Here is a 26,474-nt window from a genome sequence, read left to right as displayed (position 1 = left end):
GTGCTTCTGCTACTGCTGCTGGTGATCGAGGACCACATGTTGATAATGCTGTTCTAAGGCTTGCTACTAAAAGTGTGATCCATGGACTAGCAGGATAGGCATCACCTGGGAGCAAGTTAGAAATTCAGAAGCTCAGCCTTTTCCCCAGTTCTACTTAATTAGAATTTGCATTTTAACTAGATGATTTAACAAGGTGCATTCTCTAGATGATTCTTATGCATATTAGAGTTTGCAAAACATTAAGGTTCTAAAGAACAGGAGGAACATAGGGTCAAATGTTTTCCCTAAGGCTGGGTGAAGGCCAGTATTACCAGATGTAAAGAGAGCCAAATGGTGAGAAGCTTTAAATTACATTTAATTATATATATGTTTGTAGTCTACAGAAACATCTTTTAAAAACACAATTTATTGTAGGTTGCAGAGCATCAGGTTCAGTGAACCAGCAAACCAGGTGGCAGACAAATCAGAATCAAAGGGTTTTGGGGGCACTAACAGGACCAGGTGAACATCAACACACACTTGAGCCTAGAAGTTGTTTAAAAGGAGAAGACATCAGGCAAATTTCCAGTTATCTAACTCTTGGGAAGTATAAAAGACTTTTACATGAACTACTTCTGTTTACCATGCATGTTCTTAGTTTCATGGAAGAAGTAACGATGGCAGGTCTGGAGGGGATCAGTTCAAGAGTAATCCGAACAACTGGAACCAGGCTGGAGGCAGAAATGGGCAGTGAAAGGTCTATATAGAAAGACGTTTCCTACCTCCTCAATTTTTCTTTGTCTACCATCAAAACTTTAATGTGTAGTAATAAAATGCAAAGGAATATCAAGAAAGGCTTACATATTGAAATAAATGTGTTCATTTTATTCCCCCACTACTCATGACACAGCGTTATTTCAAAATGATTCTGTTCAGTTTATGTTTAATATTTTAAAATAGAACTTAGTATTAAAATAATAATGGGATAAAATTTGTGACAAAAATTCTCTGCAATGCTAGGGTTTCTCAGGGAACAATTGTTACCGGGTAAAGGAAGTATGTGCACTGAAGATGGTAGGTAATTGTTATACAATCAAATCTTTTTGAATACAGGTCAGAACATAATGCATTCCAAATCTCTACAATAAAATTATATGAGGTAATATGTTCACAATATGTTGATAAGCTAGTATGTGTAGGAGGCTTTAAAAAGATACTAGTGTAACTAGGTATTTACCCAAAGAAAAGAAAAACACTAATTCAAAAGATATGTTCACCCCTATCTCTTGCAACATTATTTATGATAGCTTAATTATGGAAATAACCCAAGTGTCCCTGGATAGATGAATGGATAAAGAAGATGTGGCGCGCGTGCACGCATACACGCGCACACACCCACACCCACACACACAGGAATATCACTCAGCCATAAAAACATTGAGATTTTGCCATTTGTGATAACGTGGATGGACCTAGAGGGTATTAGGCTAAATGAAGTAGGTTAGAGAAAGACAAACACTGTATGATTTCACTTACACGTGGAATCTAAAAAACAAAACAAAAAGCAAAACAGACTCCTAAATACAGGGAACAAACTAATAATTGCCAGAGGGGAGGGAAGGGAGATGCGCAAAATGGGTGAAAGGGAGTGGGAGGTACAGGCTTCCAGTTATGGAATGAGTACACAGGGATGAACGGTACAGCATAGGGCATAGAGTCAATAGTGCTGTATGGTGACGCGTGGGAACCTCACTTGGGAGCCCAGTGTAAGACGTAAGAGTTGTGGAATCATTATGTCATACACTTGAAGCTAATGTGATGTTATGTGTCAACTCTACATCCACTTAAATAATGATACTAATGTAAACATTTTTAAGCATATCTATTTAGCCTTTCATGCTACTGAAATTCCCTGCGAATATTTATTTCAACCTGGTATAAGAGAATATATTTTGTTGTTATAGCAAACTCCTCAGTTCTCATTTGCTGAATGTGACCTTTCTTATCTTTAATTAGAAAGGTTTTATTTGATTTCAGAAATTATAATGTTGAAAGAAGTTAGATTTTTACAGTCAGGTATAGGCTTATAAAGTCATTTTATAGCCTAATAACAATAACATATTTCATAGTGGTTTAAACTGCCTTCTATGTGTCAAATTAGGATGATAATACTAAATTTCCTAAGACATGTAAGCAGTTCAATGTAATATTTCTTACTAGGCTTTGCCTCTCTTCCCTGGAAAAGAATCATCAAATATAGCCATGAAAGTACATTGCCTGAAAGAGAAAACCTATTTTAAAACCTGAAGTGCTTTTTAAACAATTTGAAAATGATTGCCCTCATTGTTTACTTGCTACCATGATTATAAGTGCAATAAGGAGAGTAAATGTTCAGAAGAAAGGAGTGAACATCAACATCAACCGTGTTCTTTAATTTTTTTCTGTCTCCTCCTGGCCATTATTGCCATGTGTTGTTTGTAAGGATCACACATTTACCTAAAGTGAATACTGTTTTTATCTAGCAATTATTTGCAGGTGACATAGTGCATACATAATAATTGCTTATGCTTATTAATCTTTAAAATTTTAATGCTGGAATGACCACTGGGCGTGACTATAATTAACAATTTTCTGCTACATTTAGCCAAATTCTGGGTCTGTCACTACACAAATAGCTTTTCCTTTGAGAAGATATGCTTCATTTGCATTACCTAAGAATTCTGTCTGCTATCTGATTAATGGTTCTCAGACTGACCACATCGTCGGTTATATGACAGAGAGAGATTTCTGGATCACAAAAAAAGTTATTAACCCTGTGTTTATTCAGTAGATGCAGTTATAGCCATGCCACACATGAGGAAAATATGGCTTTCTATGTGAGTCTACAAAAAAGGAGACACCGGGTACAGAGATGTCCTATCTCTCTTCTCATCTAGGGCTCCACTCAGACGTCAGGCTCTATGGCTATAGGAAAACCAGGGTGTTTCCCATCACAGCATCATTCTCTTTTCTCCACCTTGTCAGCATCTCTAGATGTCCCATTCACCAGCTTCAGGCGTCTGCTCTATAAAACTTTGTCTATTCTTTCAAACACTCCAAGCAACACCACGAAGGGTTTGTGTGAGGACACAGTGAGCAGGTGCCCTCTGACAGTGAAGAAGAGAGCTCTACCAGAATCTGGCCAGGCTGGTGCTTTGGTCTTGGACTTCCAGCCTCCAGAACTGAGCAGAAAGAACTGTCTGTTGTTAGAATCCCCAGTTCGTGGTGTTTTGTTACGCCAGCCCAAGCTGACTGAGACCCCAACCAGTCAAAATTCTCTTTGTAAATTTAAAGTTCAGTGAACATGTCCAATCTCAAGCATTTTTTTTGTTTGTTTCATTTGAAGCTTGAAGGATCAGTTCCTCTCTGTAATCTAAAAGAGCTATTATATCTTTAAATAAGCAAGCTAAATTTCTAGGCAAAAACAACAACAAACCCCCGCCCCCCCAAAAACAAAAAACCTCACATAGGAATTTTGCAGTTATTCCTATTTCTTCCCATACTACAATATGCATAATTAATATTTGAGAAGGGGCACTTGAATCTTAGTGGAATTTACTTGAGAACCATGAACCACCAACACAGTTTATTAATACCATGTGTTTTGACAAGAATGAAGATAAGTGTTAATTACCTGGTGATTTCTGGGGCTCTTCATGACTGCAATGTGGGATTTCACCCAGTGTCTTCCCAAACACTCTCCCACTCTGTATTATGGATTAAAATACATGTAGTGAATGTTGTGCTTTAATTGAGGACTCAGGCATTCCTCATTCTACTGCTGGGTGGGTGTCTTCAGAAAAAAAAGTATGCACAGCCAAGTTTCTTCTCTAAGAATAGATGCCGGGTTTGCTAAAAACCACAAGATACGGAAATGGACAGGTCATTTTGTTTTATCTCCTCATGAATGCTAGTTAGAAGGATTTAACAAGAAATAATAGCAGAGTTCAACTATTCCTACAGTAAAATCTGTGAAGAGCAACCATGCTCTATTAACTGCCTCAATTGTTGAATTCTTTGAACTGTCCTTCTCCCCCTGAACACACCACCAATCTCCTGGAATGTTCTCAGGATTTAGAGCACGAAGCCACATAGTAAAAATTTATCCCTGAAAAGTTGAGAAACACAACAGGCTTCATACTCACTGAAGGGTTTAACGGACAGAGAGATTGATTTGCTATTCTCATGAAATGCTTCTCTTTGCAGCAATACAGGAGTCTGTGACTGTTTTGTAAACCATCAGGAATAATTGTAGTTACAGTTTTATTAGTAGCTGGGGGATATAGTTATATTTCCTCTCATCTTGATTTTCAGGCAACTTTGCTGTGGAGTTTTCTGCATCTTAATTTAGAAAATGAGCTCAGAGCACACTCTTGCCATCGTCCCTTAACGAGTACACACTGGTCAGCTGGACATTATTTACAGGAAATTCTTGATATTCCTTCCATGCTTTCAAGATCTTACCAACTAGGCTTAATGGGCCTATTTTAGTCACACTCTTCAATGTAAATATTCACATTTATTTTAAAATTAAAATTTAAAACTTTTTGTTCCCCTCACACAGGGAATGAGACTTGGAAAGGCAGAGATATTCTGCCTTTTTTTATTTAATATTGAATTAAGTCCTCATAAAACTGTGCTTTTCAAATTTATAAATTTGTGTCTTTAGTGCCCTTGTTTTGTTCTTTCTCACCTCTGAGTTCCCCTCCTGCATTCTGAGGCCCTCCAGGTTAGATTCTGAACATGTGGATAACATGTCTCCATCTCAAGCATCTGCCAAGCACTGGGATTTTTAAAAGACACCCAGGCCTCATGTGGAAATAGAAGTAAATTTTTTGATGGGAAAAGTGTTTCTTAGCAAGGTAGAATCAAACTACATCTGTTCTGTGATATATAAATGCAATCCCATCTTTATTATCAGAACAACCTGACTAAAGTTGTATTGAAATCAAACTAGTTGTGTATTAGAAGAATGAGAAATACTAGTATTAGATGCCCCTAAAAATAATCCATGCCCTAAATCTAACTTGGAATTAACATTAGTATTTTGGAAGAATGGGAAATTATTAAGAATAAACAAGACAACAGGTTCAAAATGGAGTCACTCGTGCTAAGCCCCTTGTCACTGAACTGTGACTTAATTACAGTTTCAGTGCTTCCGGAAATGGTATTTTAAAACAGTCAATCAGGACTGCTCTATGCTGGTCACCTGATCAGATTATTAGATAGGTAATCCGCCCGAGGGACCCCTCTTCTCCCCTACAAGGAACCAACCCTGCAGTAACCAATTCAGTTTTTGCCTAGTCCGGCTACCTCATTCCTGCTTCCTCTGCCTATAAATTTTTTTGTCTTGCGTATGTCTTTGGAGCTTCTTTCTACTTGGTAGGTTCGATGCTGCCCGCTCTATGAATCGTTGAATAAAAGTAGTAAGATCTTTAAAATTTACTCAGCTGAATTTGAGTTTTTAACAAAATGTAGTAGTTGGGTCTACCAATTTTGAATCAGAGGGATCTGGGTTCAAATCTAAGTGTAACAGCACACATGGTGTTGGATGAGCTGTTCCACCATTCTCTATCTTATTTTTTGCTGTTGTTTATCTTTTCAGTGGAAAACAGCAATAAGCTTATCTGCCTCCGACCTCCTAAGGCTTTTGTAAGAATTGAAGGTGAGGATCTTGGGCGGAGGGCTTAGCACAGACTAATATTCCCACTGATTCAGGAGCAGCCCCAGGGTAAGCACCTACTCCTGGAGAGGTTGAAGTGAGTCTGAAAAGGTCAATAGCATTACAGTGAGGGTAACCGAGTGGGAACTGTTTATTCCCTAGCATGAAAGGGATGCAGTAATTGCAGCCTGCAGTATACAGCTTGTTTTCTCCTAATCTTAGCCTGAAGCCCTGGAGGGCTGCCTCCCTCAGGTTCTCCTTTACCTGCCCACATCCTAGATTCCACCGTCCTTTAAAAACACACCCTTAAAGATACCAAGTTAAAATCCCAAATTAGAGGTTCTTTGCCTAAAGTTGGTTACACATCTGCTTTCAGCTCAGGTCATGATCGTATGGTCCTGGGATCGAGCCCCACATCCTGCTCCCTGTTCAGCAAGGAGCCTGCTTCCCCCTCTTCTCCTCCTCCCCACTTGTGCTCTCTTTCTCTGTCAAATAAATAAATAAAATCTTAAAAAAGAAGAAGAAGAAGTTCTCTTGCCTGCTCTGCTTGCACTGGGGCCGCTGAATTTGGCTGAGGAAACATACACAAGGTCATCCTGATGGACATCAGTTCACATTCTCCCCCCAGCCCTACCCCACACACTCAAGGGAGCCCTTAGCACTTCCTCCCAAACCCACCATGTTTCCCGAATCCCATTTCTCTGCCACCACCACCCCATGACAATTTTGCATCTTCTCTTTTTCCCTCAGAGCATCAACACCTGGTCTCCCATTTTCATCCTGATAATCTAGCTTCCTATTTCAGGGAGAAAAATCCTAACAATCAGAGGAGAAGTTCCACATGTTCCTGTGGCTAACAGCATTGTCCCATTTTCAGTGCCTTTCCTCTGAAAGGGGGAGGACTGTCCCTTTCAGCTCCTGTTCCAGGCTGGCCCCTCATTTCGAGCTCTGGATCCAGTCCTCTCTCACTTTCTCAGGACATTGCTCCAGCAATTGTACCTCCCCTCCTGCATTGTTGCATGATATCTCTCTTATGTCATCCAAAATACGGTCATAGAGCACATTTTTTTAAAAGATTTTATTTATTATTTATTTGACAGAGAGAGATCACAAGTAGGCAGAGAGGCAGGCAGAGAGAGAAAGGGGGAAGCGGGCTCCCCGCCGAGCAGAGAGCCTGATGCAGGACTCGATCCCAGGACCCTGAGATCGTGACCTGAGCCGAAGGCAGAGGCTTAAGCCACTGAGCCACCCAGGCAGCCCATAGAGCACATTAAAAAAAAAATCTTTCCCTTGACCTCAGGTAACGTTCTAGGTACTGTAGAGGCTACTTTTAGGCAATGGCCCTGAGCAATGGAACGCTGAATGAGGTAGAAGAGCCCACAGTGATCCCCTACCCATCCTGGCTGAATACAAACAGGTCCATTAGGCGACCTACCTCAAAATACCCATAAGCCCTAGCTGACCAATGGGTTACTTACACCCAGACACATTAACAAAAAAGGAAAATCCCATAGGTTCCCATAGTAATGGAGGATGGTAGGAAGAAAAGCAGGCAGGGGCAAGCCCACCCCTCAAGAGGAAACTACCCTTAAAAGGAAGAAGACCCCATCCAGTTATTCTACACCACCCTGGAAGGAGCCCTCTACCCTTTCCCAGGTGGACAACTGTCTAATATGTGGATGAGCATGTGGGCAAAAACATGATGGGGTGACAGGTACATGGAGGGTTAATCAGATTAAAGCAGCCCACACCAAAGAGCCCATAAAACCCCCTAGATTGAAACACCAAATCTGCAACCTCTTAGGTCCCCTCCCTCTTCAGGAGCCTTGTATTCTTGCTCAATAAATTTTGCTTTGCTGCCCACCACTCTTCGTAGGTCTACCTCTTCATTCTTTGAAGCCGGCTCACCAAGAACCAGGGGCACTAAAGGGAAAGAAATCCTGAAACAATACCTCCTCCCCTTCCCCCTTAACTACAGCTCCCCCTCCACTGCCTCCAGGCAGAGAGTCTCTCCTTTGCTGCCCTGACCATTGCTCCTTTGCAGTACACTCAGTAAACGTCTATGTCCTTTGTTCTGCCTCCAGTGTATTCCCAGCCCTTCCCCACCCTGTGCTGCCAGCCTCCACCAGAGCACATTGTCCCACAATTACTACCTATTTCTTTATGCCTTTTAATAGAAAAAAAAAAAATTCAACACAGTTGTCTAATTTTACTGCTTCCAAATACTCGGGCATGGTCCCTTGAACTAACTTTAGTCAAGGTTTTGCACAAGTCACTTAGCTGAACTTGCTTTTGTCAAGGTGACCAAGAGCCTCACACTGGCAAACCCAAGGAGCAGCATTTAGTTTTCGCCTTCTTGACCTGTCAGCAGCGTTTGATTCAGCTTATGACTCCTCCTCTTCAAAACTTTTCTTTCACTTGGCTTCCTGAACACCATCTTTTTGGTTCTTGGATAGTACGTGTTGGATAGCTAGTTTGTGCAACCAGACCCTGAATGTCCTTGTTAATCACTGTCTTACGAATGTAGAAGTCCTTCCTCCCTCTATTTTCCCAGTAATCAGAACGTGCAGTAGAATGTGTTGTTTAGTGTTCAAGGTCAGAGTGGGGGTTACACACTCTTGTGAAAGAGTTTTCAAGTGGTACCCCTTGATCTCCTTAGAAATGCTGGCGATGCAAGGTGAGGAAGCGTCACTGATAGTTGCTAGAGGAAGTTGCTATGATATAAAAACTCTGCTGCACGTAGATCCCAGCAGCGGATTCTCAGTCCAGCCAGTGGCTCCTAGACTCCCTGTATGTAAGTGCCCCCAACAAACCTATAGTCTCAGTAGCTATCTCTAGGTCTTTTCTTTGGCCCCACTAGACCATCACTCACTCTAAGCTGGACGTGTGCTGGGTGCTGCTATATAGTTCTCCTGCTTTACTGCCCATCCCCGCCCTCAATCTGCATAGCTGATCACTCCTCCTCTCCACGGCTCAGGGTTCAATGCTGTTGGGACTCTGTAATTATCTAGATGATCTCTTCCACTCCCGTGGCTTTCTGTACAGAGGTACACTGACAGCTCCCGAATGTGTATCTCCTGCCTGGACCTTGAAGGAGAGAAGAATACACCATTTTGACATTTTGATTATTTTGAATAAAAAGTACTTGAGCAACAGCTGGTACAAGAAGGACACTTGCCTTTGCCTCTCTGAAAGCAGGAGGTAGATCTCCCATGTGGCAGGTACCTTCCTATAAGGAGGGTCTCATGCATCTTCATCATCAGAGAGAGGGAATTAGGACCAAGGAGACAGTGTAAACAAACTCCCAATTTACTACTCTATGCTCAAACCCCTTTGTTTTGTCAATTCTTCACAAAGTTACTGTTTCTTTCTCTAAAAAAGTGTTACAAGTGACCTACTTTGGTCACTTCTGTGAGTTTCATGTACTTCTAAAATTAATTTTTTTTCTTCTGTTAATCTGTCTTATGTCAATTTAATTATTAGATTGGCCAGAGAACAAAGGAGGACAGAAGGAAAATTTTTTTACCCCTACAACTCTGCTCTCTGGATTTACCTACTCACTGCTTGCTGGGTGGGGTGTCTCAATATTAACATGCCTAAAACCGGACTCCTGATTCCTTACTCACCCCATCTGCCCATCCCAATTCTGGCAATTCTTCCTGAATCGGTATATGAAAACTCTTTGCATTTTTGTGCCGGTTTCCTGAGCTCCAGTTCCCACAGGAACACACAAAGGTGACCAGATGACACCAGCCTCTAGCTTTACATGCAGGGTGTTCTGACCATCTCCACTTTCCTCCTCCCATTCCAGCCTCCATCACCTCTCACCTAATTTTATGACAAGCCTCCTTATTGAATTCTCCACCTCCACCTTTGCTCTCTTATTTCTCCCTTCATTCCCTTAGTCTATCTCCTTACAATAGCCAGTAATCTTTTTAAAATATGTCTGATCATGTTATGCTTAAAACCCTCTGTTGACTTTTCACTCAGTAAAATCCAAAGGCCATGAAAATGGCTTACCGGCACCTCCACAAGCAGCCCCTCTCTCCCTCCTCCTGCTGCCTCCTGGCGTGCATGTCCTACCGCTGGTTCCAGTCCTCATTCTGTTCTAGCCACACTAGTCTCTTGTGGCTCAAAAACACCAAGCAAGCCCAGGTCTCAAGGCCTTTTATTTGCTGCTTCCTTTGTCTGAGAGAGTGGGTTACATGGCTTACTTAGGGTTACCTTAATTTTGCACTCAAATATCACCTTACCGTAGATGACTTCCTTGACCATCTTGTAAGGTAGTTGCTATCATTCTAATTCAGCCCGACCTAGTTTCCTTATGTTGTTTGACTTTTCCCCCATTACATTGGCCCTATATTTGTTTAGTTTGATATTTACTGCCATAGGATATGTACTCACAAGAGTAAGAATCTTGCTGGTTTTCATAGTTTTATTCTCAGTGACTAGAACAGTACTAGCCATTTAGTAGGCGATCAATTAATATTGTATGAATGACTAAGTGACTGGAGTAATCCCTAACTGCATTGTTTGGAGTTTTTAGACCAAGTATGTGAGAATCTTAGGGTGTGGACGGAGACCAGTAGAAACCAAGGAAAAATGTATCAAATTAAGAATAATATTGTTATGTTTTTTGTGTTAAAAAAGAGTGGTTTACTGGGTATTTACCCAAAGAAAACCAAAACACTGATTTGAAAAGATATATGCACCCCTATGTTTATTGTAACATTATTTACAATATCCAAGCAACCCACATGTTCATTTATAGATGAATGGATAAAGAAGATGCGGAGTGTATACATACAATGAAATAGTATATAGGTGTGTGTGTATATGTATACACACACAGCATCTTCTTTATCCATGCAACATACATACATACAATGAAATGTTACTGAGCTATAAAAAAGAATGAAATCTTGTCATTAGCGACAACATGGATGGACCTAGAAGGTATTATGCTAAGTGCAATTGGTTAGAGGAAGACAAATTCCATATGATTTCACTCATATGTGGAATCTAAAAAAACTAAACAAATGAACAAACAAAAAAGCAGAAACAGACCCACCAATACAAAGTAGAAACTGATAGTTGCTAGAGGGGATGGGCAAAATAGGTAAAGGGGAGTGGGAGGTACTGTCTCAAACTTACGGAATGAATAAGTCATGGGAATGAAAGATAGGAGTGGTGTTATTACAGCTGTGCCATGAATGTCAAGGTATGCACAAATTATCAAGATGGTACTTTTTAAATGTCTACATTCTGTGGAGCAGGTTGGCAAGTTAGTAGCTGGTTGAGGCTAAAGTTAAAAGTCATATAAGCAGCATTGCTATAAAGAAAGTTCATCTCAGAAGAAAGCATTATCTATGAGGTTTCCAAGTGGTGTTGTCAGGGAAGAGCTAAAAGAACTCATGTTGACTCTCCTGGGTTTCTGTAAGTCTTGAAAGCAAGGTGCTGACTGCCCTCTGCTGTGAACAGTCTGTCCAGGGAATAGCCTTAGAAATAGTAGTGTCTGTCTACAGCAAACAACAAATTTGCTTACAGTCTTGGAAGACAGAGTGGTTTTTCTCCCTGGAACAAAAGTCAAACATGGCTAATGCCTGTTTTAAAAAATTTGGTTTTGTGGGTCCTCTGGTATAGCATAACCCACCACATTGGCTTGTGTCATCTGGTCATCTTTGTGTGTTCCTGTGGGAACTGGAGCTCAGGAAACTGGCACAAAAATGCAAACACTCTGGCTACTGCTGTTGCTTTGAGTAATTATCTTTTATCTCTGACCTGAAGTTTCATGTCATCTACCAAATTCTGTGAAACTGTGGTAGGCTAACTTGTTAGTTCTCAAGTAGGGTAATATTTCAGGATTTGTAGTCTGACAGGATTGGCAAGGATGGTGGGATGCTGACAAAGACTTGCCTTGCTAGAAGATAAGGAACAAGGATTTCATGAGCTGATTAGCAACACATGAGGGGAGTCTGTGGGAATTGAACATGTTGCAAATTGTGTGATTGGTTGGACAATAAATTGTCCTTCCCCACTGACCATTAACAACGGGAAACTGGGAAAGTGGTCATAGGCCAAGAAGAGCAGAAGCATACCGAAAATAGTTGCCTGATTGGTATGCCATTGTGGTTGACACAATGTGGTTCCTCAAGGCAGAGGAACTTACCTTAAGACCCTAATGGTCAGCCCAAGTCCACTGCATTGTAACAACTAGGGCTAAGCTTCATCCCCGGCAGGCAGAAGTTTCCTACCCTTTGTAGGCAACATTTACAGAGTTGTGTGTCTGCACTGAGTGTGAGAAGAGGGAAATGTGGGACTACTCTGAGGAGAAACTAAGCTATTTGTTGGAACCTTGACTGGTTCCCTTGGGATATGAGGGCGCAGGCTCATATAGGAAGAGTGGCAGCAGCTGGGCCATCTTACAGCCCAATCCCTCTTCAGTCAGTGATGCCAATTGTAGAGGGCAGCAGTATAGGCCTCAGCGACTGGCTTTTTCTTTGGGGCGGCATGTTTTTGGTTTGTTGTTTTTTTGTTTTGTTTTGTTTTTCTTTTTTGCGGTGGATCCTGGCTGCGATAAGAAAGTGTTAGCCCTTTCAGGCAGGTCTCTCTGAGACAATTTAAGTCCCAGGGCAGCCATAGAAGACATTGACAAGTATTCTGCATTTTGCTGGCCTGGATTGGATTTAAATGCTGACAAAAAGGACCTACTGGAGAATGAGAAGCTGACCCAGTGAAATTTAAGTAAATTTCTGTGGCCAGCCCCACCTTGCCGAAAACTTCCCTGGTCCTTTTACTGAGTTGAGGTAAGAGCTTAAGAGATGTTAAGTGTGGCAGTAGGGCTCCAGGTGTCGCATATTAAAGTGGGCACCTTAAAAAGCAGCTGCATCTGAGCCAAGCGGGTGTCAGAGTGCAAGCTTGGGGGTGTTGTTGGGAAGCAGCATGCTGGTGGTGAGGGAGCAGAAGGTAAGCTGAGGGCAAAGCACACACCAACGCCCCACTGCCCCACACCCCCCACTCCCACCCACCCCCTACAGACCCCTGAGGTGGGATATGTGTGAGATGGAAACTGTGTCTGTCTTAAAGTTAGTGTTTTGCTAGAGACTAAAAACAACTTTATCTTGACAATAGCCCAACCCCGGGGATCCTGTAACTCTTCCTTAACCTGCAGACGTCCCTTTAGAGGCCTAGGCTATCTTTATCGAGCCCCCCCCCACCCCCATCCCTCCACAGCTTAAAAGTGTATCATCAGTCACTTATCAAAATTCCAACGGGGTTTATAATAAAAACATCTCTTTCCACCAAAAACCTCTGAAGAATTCACTCTCAGACTGCAATTCAAATCACATCAATGGGGCTGCTGGGTGGAGGGGCTCCCCAGGGCAAGCGAGAGGATCTCACCCGTCTCTTCCCCCCATAGAGTACTAGGTGGAGTGGAAACACTCAAGGTTCATTTGGTGCAATCAGAGCAGCTGCTACGCTGCTCAAAACTACGGGTCAGTGTGAAGCCTTGGAGAATGGTGCAGAGCCTCGCTCTCTATGCAACCCCCTCAAACCCCCCCGCCCCTCGCCCAACCCCCTGTCCTCTAGTCTCCTTTCCTGCTGACCTCAGCTACTTAGAGGACAGCCAGAGTATAGTTGAGGCCTCCCTCCCCAAGCGGGTTGAAAGACTGTATCTCCCCACCTGAGTATGGTTGGGAATTTTGAATGGGGAGGAATTTAAACGTTCATGGCTTTTGGATATAGTTGCCTCAGGCATAATCATAAACAAACTAGATGCAGCTGACCAGGTTTGCAAAGACTTCACAGCAGGGAAAGGGAACTAATGTGACCTAGTGGGCCTATCTTATGTTCTCTTGTTGCTGTTTTTCTACATCTGTATGTATAGTAGAAATTGATGTGTGATAATTGTACTTCCTTGTCCCATAATGCCAGGGGCATTTTTCTTGATTGGAAAGAGCCACATGCAGAAAACCACTAGTGGAACGTGGAAATAGCTCCCCACTTTGCGTGCCCCTCTTCCCCTGGCTGGTCTTACAGAAAGAGGATAGCATCTCAGAACGGGGAAGGAAAGTTGCAGACTTGATGAAGGACTTAAAAGTAAGGAAGTAAAATAAGAGATGCACTAGTGGAATACAACAGTCTTGCACAATTGGCAGGAAAATCGGCAGCTGTTCCTTCCACGGCCTCAGCTGATGCAGACCCTGGAAGAGTAGTTGAATCTGTTACACAGATCGGTAGCTCTTGCTATGTCTTGTTTCTTAAGCGTCTAGGCCCGGTTCGCTGATGGCTTGGCTGAGCTGAAGCCCATGAGTATAACTCAGCTGCTGGGGCTCTTTAATCCCCGTAGTAGCTCTGCAGAAAAAGGTGGTTTACTTCAGTCCACGGACATAAATCCAAGTCCTTCGGATAGCTCTGCCTGCTACAATCCTTGGTGAACTTTGTCTTATTTTTACTGAGTCTTAGCCAATGGCATGGCTGCATGGTGTGACAGTTGGAAAGCTGTAGAGTAGCATATTAAAAATACCCTTTTGGAGGTCCAGAACTGGGGAATGATTCACAGCTGCTGGTCAGACTGTCTGGGTCACTCACATAAACACACAGTAAGAGCCTGCTCTTTAATGAGACTAAACTGAATTAAGCACCAGATTGTCACCTTTGCTTTCTGGATCTGTCAGGACACCAGGCATGGTATCCCATCCATCAGTATACCCTGAAAACCAAGGAAGGGCCTCTTTGTTTCTGATGCAGAGGCAACTAATACAAGCCAGAGTTGCGACTCCTGCTGCAAGTTTGTCTTCAGGTGAGGGAGGTCACATAGTTGGGAGTGTTGGTCCGCTCTCCTCCTGGAAGATTGACTGCATTGAACTTTGACCTCCTCTCAGACTCCTGATGGTGCTTCAGCACTGGTGACAAGTTTTCAGTTTGCGTTGTTGCTGTTCTAGTCAGTTCATCTACTTTGGGACATTCTTTGGGATAGACAAAGGGCACTCAGCTGGTGGTATAAACCCAAAGGACAAGTTGGAACAATTGACCTCAAGCACTCCCTCCTGAAGAATTGATTACATTATTCAAACTGCACTGGAAACCATCGTGTTCACCAGTCAGTTGGGAGGCCACAATAAAGGGCCTGCAACCTTTGCACAAAAACTAGTCTAGTTGTTACTTAGGGGACTCTGACTAATGTAAGCAACACTTTATTCCCAGAGGCATCATGTCTTCCCAGGTCCATGCTGCTTGTAAAAAGACAAGCGTTTCTTAATTCCCTCTTGAAAACATGGTGACTCATACCTTAGTAGACTTGAGAGCTCTCAGATGACCTCAGATCTCTCCAAAATGAGGCCACCCTGGGTTGATGAAGGGAGTAAATGGCACACTATTCACATGCAGTCTGTAGGCAGTAATCTGTATGTGGGGAATCCTCCAATTAGAAATGATAAAATTTGTTCCTGACTTTAGCTGAAGTGATCAGTGATGTCAGCTTGGCCCTGGAAGACCATCAGATCAATTTCTGCTTGTTGGCCAGGGTTGTTATGAGGACAGAACTGCCCTGTGCCTTCTGCTTGGGGGCAAGGCAGGGTGTGTGCAGATGCTCATACAGGATGTATGAGCAGGATGCTGTGTATGGATCAATGTTTTCGGCCAGGTAGAAAGGTCAGTACAGGAACTTAAAAAGCTACCTGGCCTTCCATGGTTAACCCTGATTGATGGCTTACTGATTTGTTCAGGTGATTGGATCTGGGATTTCAGAGGCCATGATTAAGATCACAACTGCTGCTTGGACTCCTGTTGCTAATAGTCTCAATGAAATGCTATGTAAGATGAAGGATTTGTCCCAGCCTCCGTTCAGGTGGCAGAGTGGCTGTCAGAGTGGCTTCTAGAAGGTTTATCAGAAGCCAGGATGGGACAGAAATGAGGAGCAGATATTGTTAGGAGATAAATCTTCATAGGCCTCTCACATTCTTCTTTATTTTGTAAGGCACTGGTTTCCCTTTGTTCCAAACTGGCCTCTAAAATATATTTGTACAGGCAACAGCCGGGGAAGCCAGACAATTTGTTTTTCTGGAGCAAAGGGCAGGCATACTCACATATCCACTGCTAGAATAAAGGTAACATTTCCCTCAGAGCAAAGGGCAAACATGATCATTGCCTCTTATAAACATTTGGGGTTCCAAAGCTTAGGGTTCCTCTCCTGTAATTAAACCCATTATAAATACAGGCATCCTCTGGCTTTCTTTCTGTTGCTGATTTGGAATTGGAGCTGGGAAAACTAGCAGGAAAGATACAGCTGTTCTGGCTCAGTTACCGCTTTGAGTAATAGACTGTCTTTTATGATAAGGAATCTGATGCCTTCTACCTACATTCATGAAAATGTCAGGCTAACTTGTTCACTTGGAAGGAGGATAAAAATTTCCAGTTCTTTACAGTTCTTGATGATAAATTTCAGTGAATTCAAATATGCTAGAACTATTCCTCTATTTGGGAGGAATCATCAATTTTCTATAATAAAAATGTAATCTGATTTTCTAGTTAGAGGGAAAGATGGAAGACCCTGTGATCACCTCCCTAGAATAGTTTATTAGAAAAATAAGAGCTTTTATACTGGCTGTGTCATTGTGAGGAAAAAGCTCACTCTCAAAAATGGCTGGCTTTTCAGAAAAATGTGATGGGAAAGGAGAGAAAGGCAGAACACAGCAGAGTGACTTTCAAGGGCCAAGATAGTGCTGCAGGCCTAGCAGCAGATCCTGGAAGGGCCATTATGTAGTAGAATGTACGGTGTTCCAAAAGTACCACGATTGAAATGTACAGTTCATTCAGTACTTAACAACTGGAAGCCCTGCCTAGTGGAGGGAGAAAAGCATCAGGAATGTCAGGCAATGGTCAGGGTCTAGGAAAGACCAGTGTCAGTTTTTTTGACCCTTACTTCTTTGAAAGAAAGTGTCTTGGACCACTCTCCCCATCTCCTTCTCTGCTCTAGTCTTGTTGACCTACTCTGGTTTTCTCAAACACACCAAGCTTTTTCTCTTCATAGGGGTCTTTGTTGGAGCTATTCTTCTGCCTGGAACATTCCATCTCATAATCCTTGGAAAACCAGCTGCTGCTTGCATGTGTTCAATTCATTCAACAAACATGTAGTGAGACCCAATGCATGCCACATTTTTTCTATACTGCAAGGATAAAGCAATAATAAAACTAAACACGATGATTTAAGAAAATTCCGCCCTCGTGGAACTCTTATTCTAGTGGAGTATGTGAGGGCACACTACGCACTATCTAAATAAAACCTACTGTGATTGAATTAATGATCAATTTGAAATGAGAAAAATAACTGGTAGGGAAGATAGTAAATGACAAGGTAATTGTGAGGGGTTTAAGTGGGGTGTAGGGACTATCTCACAAGTTAACATTTGAACGAAGAACACAGGAGGAGGGGTTGAGTCACATAGAAATCTGGAGAAAGACTAGTTAAGGCAGGAAAAAAAAATCCGAATTGCAAAGGCCCTGAGATGGAAGTATGATGTGCCATGTTTGAAGAATAGTCGAGAGGCCATTGTGGCTCGAGCAAGGGGAGAGCAGGATGGCAGAGGAGAAGCTAAAGTCCTCGAGAACCACGGCTGGATGTTGGTGAGCTTTGTGACCATTGTGAGGACTTGGGCCGCTCCTGGGTGTGAGGAGAAGCAGGTTCCATTTTCAGACAGGCCAGACTGATGATTGGATTGATCAGGGAGAGAGAGAAATAGGAAGATGTAGGAAAGACTGTGGAGTGGAGCTGAAGCCACCTTAGGGAAAGCCACAAGGCAAAGGACCTGGGGTGGAAATGGAAGGAAAACCTTGTGTAGTCACCCAGAAGGTTCATCGATTGCAACAGAAAGGAGAAAGGCAGCATGAGTGACCGACGTGGTGGCAGGCCCCTGGAGAAAGTTTTGTTCTCCAAGCAGTTTGTGACTGCTACTCTTTCCTTGGTGGAATAAGAGGCTGGGTCCTCAGCAGAGTGTCAGGAAGGGAGATACTGGAGGTTTGGAAAGTAGTAGATAAGTAATGGACTAGAAAAATGTGATCTCACTGCCAGCAGTGTCAGGGGTCCTGTAGAAATCTGTGATCATGGATTTCAAATGCGACTCTTCTCAGCATGCTCGTGTGTTTGTCTCCAGGGTAAATCCAGCTGTAGGTACAGACATGAAATTATCTAGTCTTCGTTCATGTCTCAGCTTAAATGGTACCTTCTCAGAGACTTCTCTCTCCCTTCTCCCACAGTGCCTCCCCACCCCACAGTGATATCCACCTGTTTTAATTCTCTGCATAGCGTGTAACACTGTTTTTCTGATCTAGTTGTCTGGGTGCTATCTATTTCTCATATGGAAATGTGAAAGCAGATGTATATTCTACCTCATACCCTGCTAAGTTGGAAACTATGCTTGGTACATATTAGTTGTGCAATCAATGATGAATGAATGGTGACTCCCTTTATAGTGTGTGCACGTGCATGTGTGTGTTGGTGATGGGTTAACAGCAAATGCAATTGCTTTCTAAACCTAAATCCAGACTTGAAGGCAGACAGATAACCCATAAGCCACGGCACTCTCCTCATCCAAATAGAATTGATAACCCATATGGAAACACCAATAGCCTTCTTATATTCAAGAATGGAAAGTATTGCAGAAAGTTCAGTATTTCACTTTTTCCCCCAATAGTGGAGTTTTCATGCTAGAAAAAAAAGAGAAAGGATAAAAGTTGGCCACATAGATGATGTCATAGATTGAGATTTGTTACTTAAAGCATTTTATAAACTAGAATGGAATAGCATGTACGTATCATGAAGAGGATAAAAACATGGCTCACTGGAGGCCCACGGTTTTATCAAGAGGTCAAATAAGTAAATTTCTAAAACTGTGAGTGGCAGAGCTCTCTGACCTCTTACCTTCAATTTTTTTGTGTATGTGTGTAAGGTAAAAATGAGGTTTTTGTTTGTTTTTATTTCAGCGTTGGCACAGCTGTGAAATTTATTGGGAGAAGGTTAGGTATAAAGTAAATGGAAAAAATTCTAGCAAAGCTGGCCAATAATGGGACAGTGTTTCTCAAGAGTGGATTCCCCAGTCCTGTTATCCAAGCAGGACCAGCCTAGGTGGTCGCTAGTCCCAGTTTGCAGTGAAATCCGTGTGCTTGCTTCAGCAGCACATATACTAAAATAGAATTAAATCTATGCCATGCATTCACATTGGCTGATCTAGGCATATAAATATACATATAAAAACAAAGGATATGTCCTGTTTTTGTGCCTGAATGATAGAATTACCACTATTTACTATGACACGTATTTCTATTTAAAGGCAAACACAGGATGAGGGAGTGTGTATGTGTGTACCTGAACATGGATGTATGTGCATTTGTATAACCGACACCATAGATTAGGAAGGTGCTGGTTTTCCAGTTAGCCTTTTTTTTTTTTTTTTAAATCATTACATTAACATCTATCCTGGCAAATGGACAAATTAAAGACAAGACTAATTCAGTAAAAATAAGCTTGCTGGTGATTCTCACAAAGCATTCAGTTGGGGTAAGGTTGTTAATTTTTTTTTGTTCCCTAAGATAAAATCTTTTTTTTTTTTTTCTTCCATCCCTACTTCCATCACCCAGGTTGAAGTTGATCAATTTTTTGTCTTGAATATTCCGACTTCCTCCATGCCTGCTCCAACCCAATCCATTGCCTACGTGGTTGTGAGAGTGCTGTTTCCAAAAAAGCAAATCTATGCCTCTCCCCTGCTTAAAAATTGCCAGTGGCTTGTGGACAGACTCAGCATCCACTCCATGAGAAGGCTTTTCAGGCTTCTGTGTGATGGGAACCCTGTAGATGCCTCCAGGCACATTTCTGCCCCTACCTCCTTCACTCATGACCTCTCAGCCATGTTGAAATGATCTCGTGTCCTCAAATATACCTTGATTCTCCTCACGTTCCAGTGTCTGCTGGGTGTTCTCATTTGTGTGTTCTGCCTGACCTCCTGTGTCACAAGGCATTTCTCTGTTACCCTTGCTCTTCTGGAGGTGGGTGTCCTTCCTCTGGGCTCACACTGGCCTATCATTTTATGCTTCCTTGCCATCTGCTTTTCTTTTTCCTTGTCATTCTGTTGCGGGAAAATAATCAGACCTATGAGAGGCCAAGTGACACTTGGGGAAGTAGGAGAACTTAGATTTATTTGGGGGACCCAGATGAGCTCGTGCTGGACGTTCTGAGCCCTGGGTAGTGGGGTAAGGGGTTTTTATGGGGAGGGGTGGAGGGTTAGGTTTCAAGGGCTATGCTGGCTACTGGCAGGTGATTTTAAACTGGTGGAGTGGGGGCTGTTTAGGCGGGAACAGTAGTGTAGGGAGCCTGCGGCAGGAAGCCTGTTCACAGAAGCAGAAGCGGCTGGTTATCTCGTGCTCCCCGTAGGGCTTCTGGTTATCTCTAGCTTATTGTTAGTAACTTTACATCTTCTGGGACCACCTGGCCTGGGCCTCCTCCCGGTAATTTTCTACTTCAATTCATAAGCTCTTCGAGAGCAGGGACTGTATTTGTCTTCTTCCTTATTGTAGCCCCAGTGTATGTCCTAGGGCTAGGCTGACAGTAAATGTACAGTCTGTCTTCGTTGAATGAATAAGTTTTTGTTCATTATATTTAGAACTGATTGTATTTTATTTCTATATCTGGATGTTATAATTGATGCATACAATCACAACTGATGTTTATTTTATTTTTGTTAGGATGACCTGAATTTTCAGAATGTTTTTAATTCATAAAGTTTCACGGCTTCATTACATTAATGGCCTTAATGAGGCATCAGCAGGAGATCCTCTGTCAGTGAACTTGTGAGCTGTCTCTTAAGACTGGCTGAGGGGTGCCTGGGTGGCTCAGTAGGTCGAGTGTCTGTCTGCCTTGTCTCGCTCTGGTCCTCATCCTGGAGTCCGCGGGATCCAGCCCTGCCTCAGGCTCTCTGCTTATCAGGGAGTCTGTTTCTTCCTCTCCCTCTGCTCCTGCTCATGTTCTTTCTTTCAAGAGAAGGAAAAAAAAAAAAAAAAAAGACTGGCTGATAAATTAATCGAGTCCACTGTTAAAATGTAAACATAATGTTACCAAAGTGGATTGGGTTTAGACAATAGGAAATACTCTTCTTGGAAATGGTATTTTCTGTTACTTCTTGTGCAGAGACTTGAGGCTTGGCCGTTCTTGTTCATTGATAACATAGGGCATCAGACCCATTTTACAGTCTCCCGAACACTGCAAACAGCCACACACACACACATTCCTCCTCTGAGCCAGTGACTGGGGGCACCTCAGGGGGCTACACAGTGGCAGGTATGAGTGACACAGAAAACACCAAGAGGCTTTTTTGGCCTACCAGTCCGGGAAACTGTGGACAATGCTATTAGTTCACAGTTCTGGGCATGCTTGAATGAGGACACTGATTCTCTTTGCTTGAAATGGCAGGAACTTTATTAGACAAACATATGTGAAGCTAAGCCTGAGGGTAGGAATTCCTGGCAGCTGAGGAAAAGGGGAGCCATGGTTTGCCAATGCCATCTGCTTAATTTTCCTAATAATCGAACACCTGCCAGTGAGACTCATCTTGTATCCCAAAATGGCTGAGCATTGTGGAAACCTCAACAATAACTTCTTTCAAGGCCCTCACTGTCATTAGCAGGAGAGTGGCTTTCCAACTTAGCCCTTTTGCTCTAAAATGAAAAGGATGCTGGTATCTCGTGGGGACGCCTTTGCTGTCATTAAGTCTGGTTTCCTGAGCGCCTGGCGTTCTTGGGGCTCTCTGAGTGAAGAGACTGATTAAGTAAGAGGCATCAGAGAGAAGTTAACCTTTCACCTGATCGTATTGTTACTGTTTCCATCAGTTTCCAGATAGGCTGCCTGGATGAAGGCCTGATTTTTCTTTTAACTGGCTTTGAAGTTTAACTCCTATAAGTACTTCCCTCCCGCCAGAGGATGGAAGATTGGCTTGTATTCTCATGTAAACGTTACCGCGACTTAGTTTTGTTAATGTCTATTTTGTTTAGATTTAGTGTGATTTTTTTTTTTTTTTAGACCAAGTTCTTTCAAATGAGAATCTCTCCCAAGAATTCTTGGCTGTTTTCCAAAGGTCCTTGAAGCCACGGTCTGTTAAAACCTTCATCACTCTGACTACTGAGGGCAGGGGGGGTCAAGCTAGGCCCATTGGGGAGTTTGGAAACACTTCCCTGAAAGTTCCATACCCCTCCTGAGTTACTCTTCGTAAAAGAGCCAGGAAAGGAATACTAGAGAAATAATTGCTCTGTTATGACTATAGAAGTCCGCTCACCACTCCAAATGACTTTCTTTAGCAAAAACCAGAGCTTGTGACTAAAATCAACCTTGCAAGCATAAAATCTTTTAAGAATGAGAAGGAATTATGTGAACTGTGTTTGTACTATTAGCCTGTGAAGTGGATTCTATCTTCAAAGACTTTCAGCCTAGGATAAAGGGGAATAAGCAGTCTAACAATAGAAATTGTTCTAATTGCCTTTGTTGTATATGAAGATTCAGTGCAGGAAAGGGCTCTTAGGAGGTGAAAGCTTCAAATTTTAATCTTGTGGAATACATATCACGGGAGAAAAAAGTGACCGTGGATGGTGAGAAAATAGTGGTCACGAATTTGGTCTCATATTCTATAAAAGGTTTTCACTGGCAATATAAAATCCATTCAAATATAATTTTCTTAGAAGTTTTACGAGACTTTGACCCAAATACTACAAGAAATATAATCACTGATAAACATATCTGTTGGCAGGATTTCACACAGACGAAATCATCATCTACTTTGTCCATTGTCTTTCATATTTCTTGCCTAGGTTCATTATCAAAGATTGGTTCTAATCCACTATTAACCAGCACATTGTTTTCACTCTGTAGTGTGTATGATGCTGATAGGAAAAGTACCTTGCTTACTTTACTTTTGAAATCATGTTGAAAAATCTCTGAATTTAACACTGTGTACAAAAATAATTAATTTCTAAGGTAATTGATTTTTCTGAAGAAGACATAACTGTAGCCTAAATTTAGCCACAGCAAAATTATAAATTCTAGGACAGAAGAAAACCATAATAATATACATATCTGAAATATCTGGAGAATGCTGCAGTTCTAAATTTTGAGGTGCGATGTGAGGGGGTAAATTAAGACAAGAAAAGAAACTATAGTAAGTAACAATATAGATCAAAAGCCATGAAGCTTTGTGACTCTTTCTACCTTCCCCTAATCCATATCATTTCATTCTGTCCTACTGTCACTTCTAACTGGTTTCTAGTATGTTCTAAGCGTGTCTGCCTTTGTGTATGTGTAAGTGTGTTTGTGAAGAGTAAGGGAGCTAGAAATGTATCATGCTTTTCCCCCCCTCTATTGGACTTCTAATTAGTTCCAGGTTTTTCAAAAGTGTAGAAATTTACTGTTGCTAATTCATGTCAGGGAACAAGATCCACCAGCTTGCTTTCTGCCTGAGTACTTTCTCTTTACCTTCCACGTTCTTTAGTCTTTCATATTAAAAGCATAGTAACACATTTCGCCCTATAACTGGTCTGTACACCGACATATTGCTCCTTTAAGACAAATGTTTTCAATTCATAAACATTTGGAAAGGTAACATTTTGTAACTTTATACTTAAGTAAAATGGAGTCATAAGATCTGGTAAGTTTTGTTTCCAAACATAGTTAAAAGTTTTATCCTGGCCTACTTTGGACCTTGTTAAAAGCGGGCTCAAACATGTATGGTATGCATGAAAAAAAAATAACTCAGACATGGTATGAATATGCAGCTGTTTTTCAACTCAGGATATAAATGAGGTGGTAGAAATACTGTGAAAATAACTTGGAAAGTACTAGATAACTGTGCTATTGAAATACTGGTGAGAAGTTTAAAAAATCCAACTTTTCCAAAATAGTTTCAGTAGTCCAACATAGACTGTACATGGTCTTCTCATTGCATTTACTAATGCATTAGAATTTCTTGCAAGTTTTATTTGGAATCATGAAAAAGTCACTTTAGCACTAAAAAGGCCTTAGCTAACATTTGATGAAATCTTTGAATTTATAGATTAGAACAATGGCTTCACAAATGGCTGTATTTTTTTCACAAGTCAATGCGTGTCTGTGGCACAAATGCGATGAAAGTTTTAAAATTTCGAATCTAGAGCTGAACTGATTATGGTTGTTGTTTTCTTGTTATTATTTGAAGGTTATTTGTCCAATAAAAGATACAGCATTTTGGACTATTATGGGTTTTCTTTGCATAGACGTTTTGTTACTGTTCTCTTGGTTGTAACAATCACATAATATTTATTTTAGTCCTTTTTCACCTAGCAGACTGTGATGAGCATATTTTACTTCTTTATATCATTATGTCTTCTTTTTTAATAAAAATGTCTTTATAGAAATTATAAAACTAAGATGAATTTGCATTGAAGGAAATCTGATAGGATATCCACCCAACCATCAAGAAGGGTTGCCTAGTGCAGAGGAGCTCCAAGTGGGGGAAGGACTTGTACTCCTGGCTCAGAGTTCTTCTGAGTTGCCTGGACTTTACATCAAAAAAAATGTAATACTGTTGCAAATAGAACTACCTAGAAAAATAGAAATTCTTTTCCTTGTATTAATTTTAGTCAACTCAAAAATGGACACAACTAACCTTAATTAACTACATGTATGCCTACACCTTCCCAGACCTTTGAAAAATACATTTAGATATAATGTTTCAGCTATTACTTTAGAGGAGTAGAAGAACTTAGCAAAAACCTACTAAAACAATGATGGTATGAAAATGTAATTCTCTCCTACTCTCCTTCCCCTGTAAAGCTCCACCCCGTGTTTCAAGACTCCATCTCATAGGCAAATATTTTATTCATTGCTTTTTGAATTATTTCTCTAATTACCATGTTTCTAAAGAGTTTTTCATTTTCTGTGTCTTGATTGGTCAGTTCGAGGTAGTATAAACAGAATAACTGATAGAGTAAACAGACAGGAGCTGGAGGCAAAGACAGTGGTAAATAGGCTACCCATCCTAGGGGCACCACATCCTGACCTTGTGGTTTCGAAGACCCCTGGCCTAGAGACGAAGGGCCGCAGGTGCAGAACATGTGCTGAGCCCATCCATGTCTGCCCTGGGGTCACCGATTGGATCGTTATAATGCATTTGCTTTGCAGTTTTAGCCACCATCACCCCTCTCCCCCCGACCAGTTGGGGAAGGCTCCTATGATGATTCTGGTACAAACCTTGTAACATCAAAAACTCTCCTTCCCAACAAGTGGAAGGAGTCCCCCAAATGATTAGAAGCAGCCTCCATTAGAGACCACCCCATCCATGACCCAAGACCCCACTCACATAAAAGACCCCTGTAGCCTCAGTGCAGTTGCCATCTCTGGGCCTGCCCTCTCCCTTCCGGAGAGTGTACTGTCCTTAGTAAACTCCTCTGTGCTTGCTACTTTCCTTCTGGCTGTCTTTATTGGGGCATGGATTCTCATGTAAATCTTTCATGGGGAATCCAAGAACCAGGACCTCCATTCACACAGTACAGACTCTCCCACAGGTAATACAAACTCTCTTTCCTCCCAGCTGCCTCTGCTCTTGTTAACCTAATAAGATCCCAGTAACTTTGTGTCTATTGAAATCAATTTAAAGAAAATTGTGCCGCTCGCTGTCCTTTGGATACTTGTGGTTATCAAGCCTGTTTCCATTTGGGTTTTTGGTTTTTTGTGTGTGTGTTTGTTTTTGTTTTGTTTTGTTTTTGCATGTAATGAAGTTTTAGTGGTAACTTAAGAGGTATAGAAAACGCATGTGCTTATGTACCATGTTAAATACAATATTTTTTAAATTTAATAATTTTATTGTATGCAGATGTTATCAGCACTAGTGGCCAATGTAACTACAGAAAAAATACATCAAATTCTTTGTACATTGAGATTTTTAAACTCCTACTCAGTTGTTGAAGTTAAACTGCGATTCATATCATATTTAAATATTTCAGCACACTTCAGGGCCATGGGTTTTCCAGCACGGAGTAGCTTCCTATAACTCTATATATCTATTGCCTTTTTTTTTTTTTTTTTTTTAAAGATTTATTTTTATTTGGATGGGGGTAGAAGGGTGGGGTTGGGGAGGGGGAGAGAAGTGGGAAGGTCAAGGTGAGAGAGAATCTCAAGGAGACTTCCTGGTGAGAGTGGAGTCTGATGCCAAGCTCTGTCCCACAGTCCTGAGATCATGACCTAAACCAAAATCAAGAGTCTGTTGCCTAACCATCTGAGCCACCCAGGCACCCTATATGTTACTGCCTTTGCCACTTTGCACTTTCAGTCTCAAAAATGTGTGAGCCAAAGTTATTCAAATGCTGTTCTGGGGTAAACTGTGGCCCAAAATGCAGCTCTATAAAAATTGGTATTTTGTGGTACAATTAAGGTAATCCTCTTTATCATTAAATATCATTGTGACCTTAAGCATCTTAAAAAAAAAAAATTAACATGAGAAAAGAAACACAAAAATCACCCTAATTCCTCTACTGCATGACAATCATTTAACATTTTCATTTACTTTCTTCTGGTCTCTTCCATTTATAAGTAAGTATATGTACAACTCTTGGGCTAAATTATTTTAATGAAATTTTTAACTATTCATAGAAATGAATACATACTGTGTGGTAGACATTTAAAAATAGTACAATTCTAATATTGTTGGAATTAGAAATAACTTCTCTAAATTGCCCAGTCTTCTGGTCCAAAGGTGAGGGATCTCCACTTATATAATTTTTCTTT

The sequence above is a fragment of the Martes martes genome, assembly GCF_963455335.1.
Source record: "Martes martes genome assembly, chromosome: 2".
Lineage (NCBI taxonomy): Eukaryota > Metazoa > Chordata > Mammalia > Carnivora > Mustelidae > Martes > Martes martes.
The sequence above is the reverse complement of the archived record's forward strand: the minus strand, read 5'-3'. Positions refer to the sequence as shown.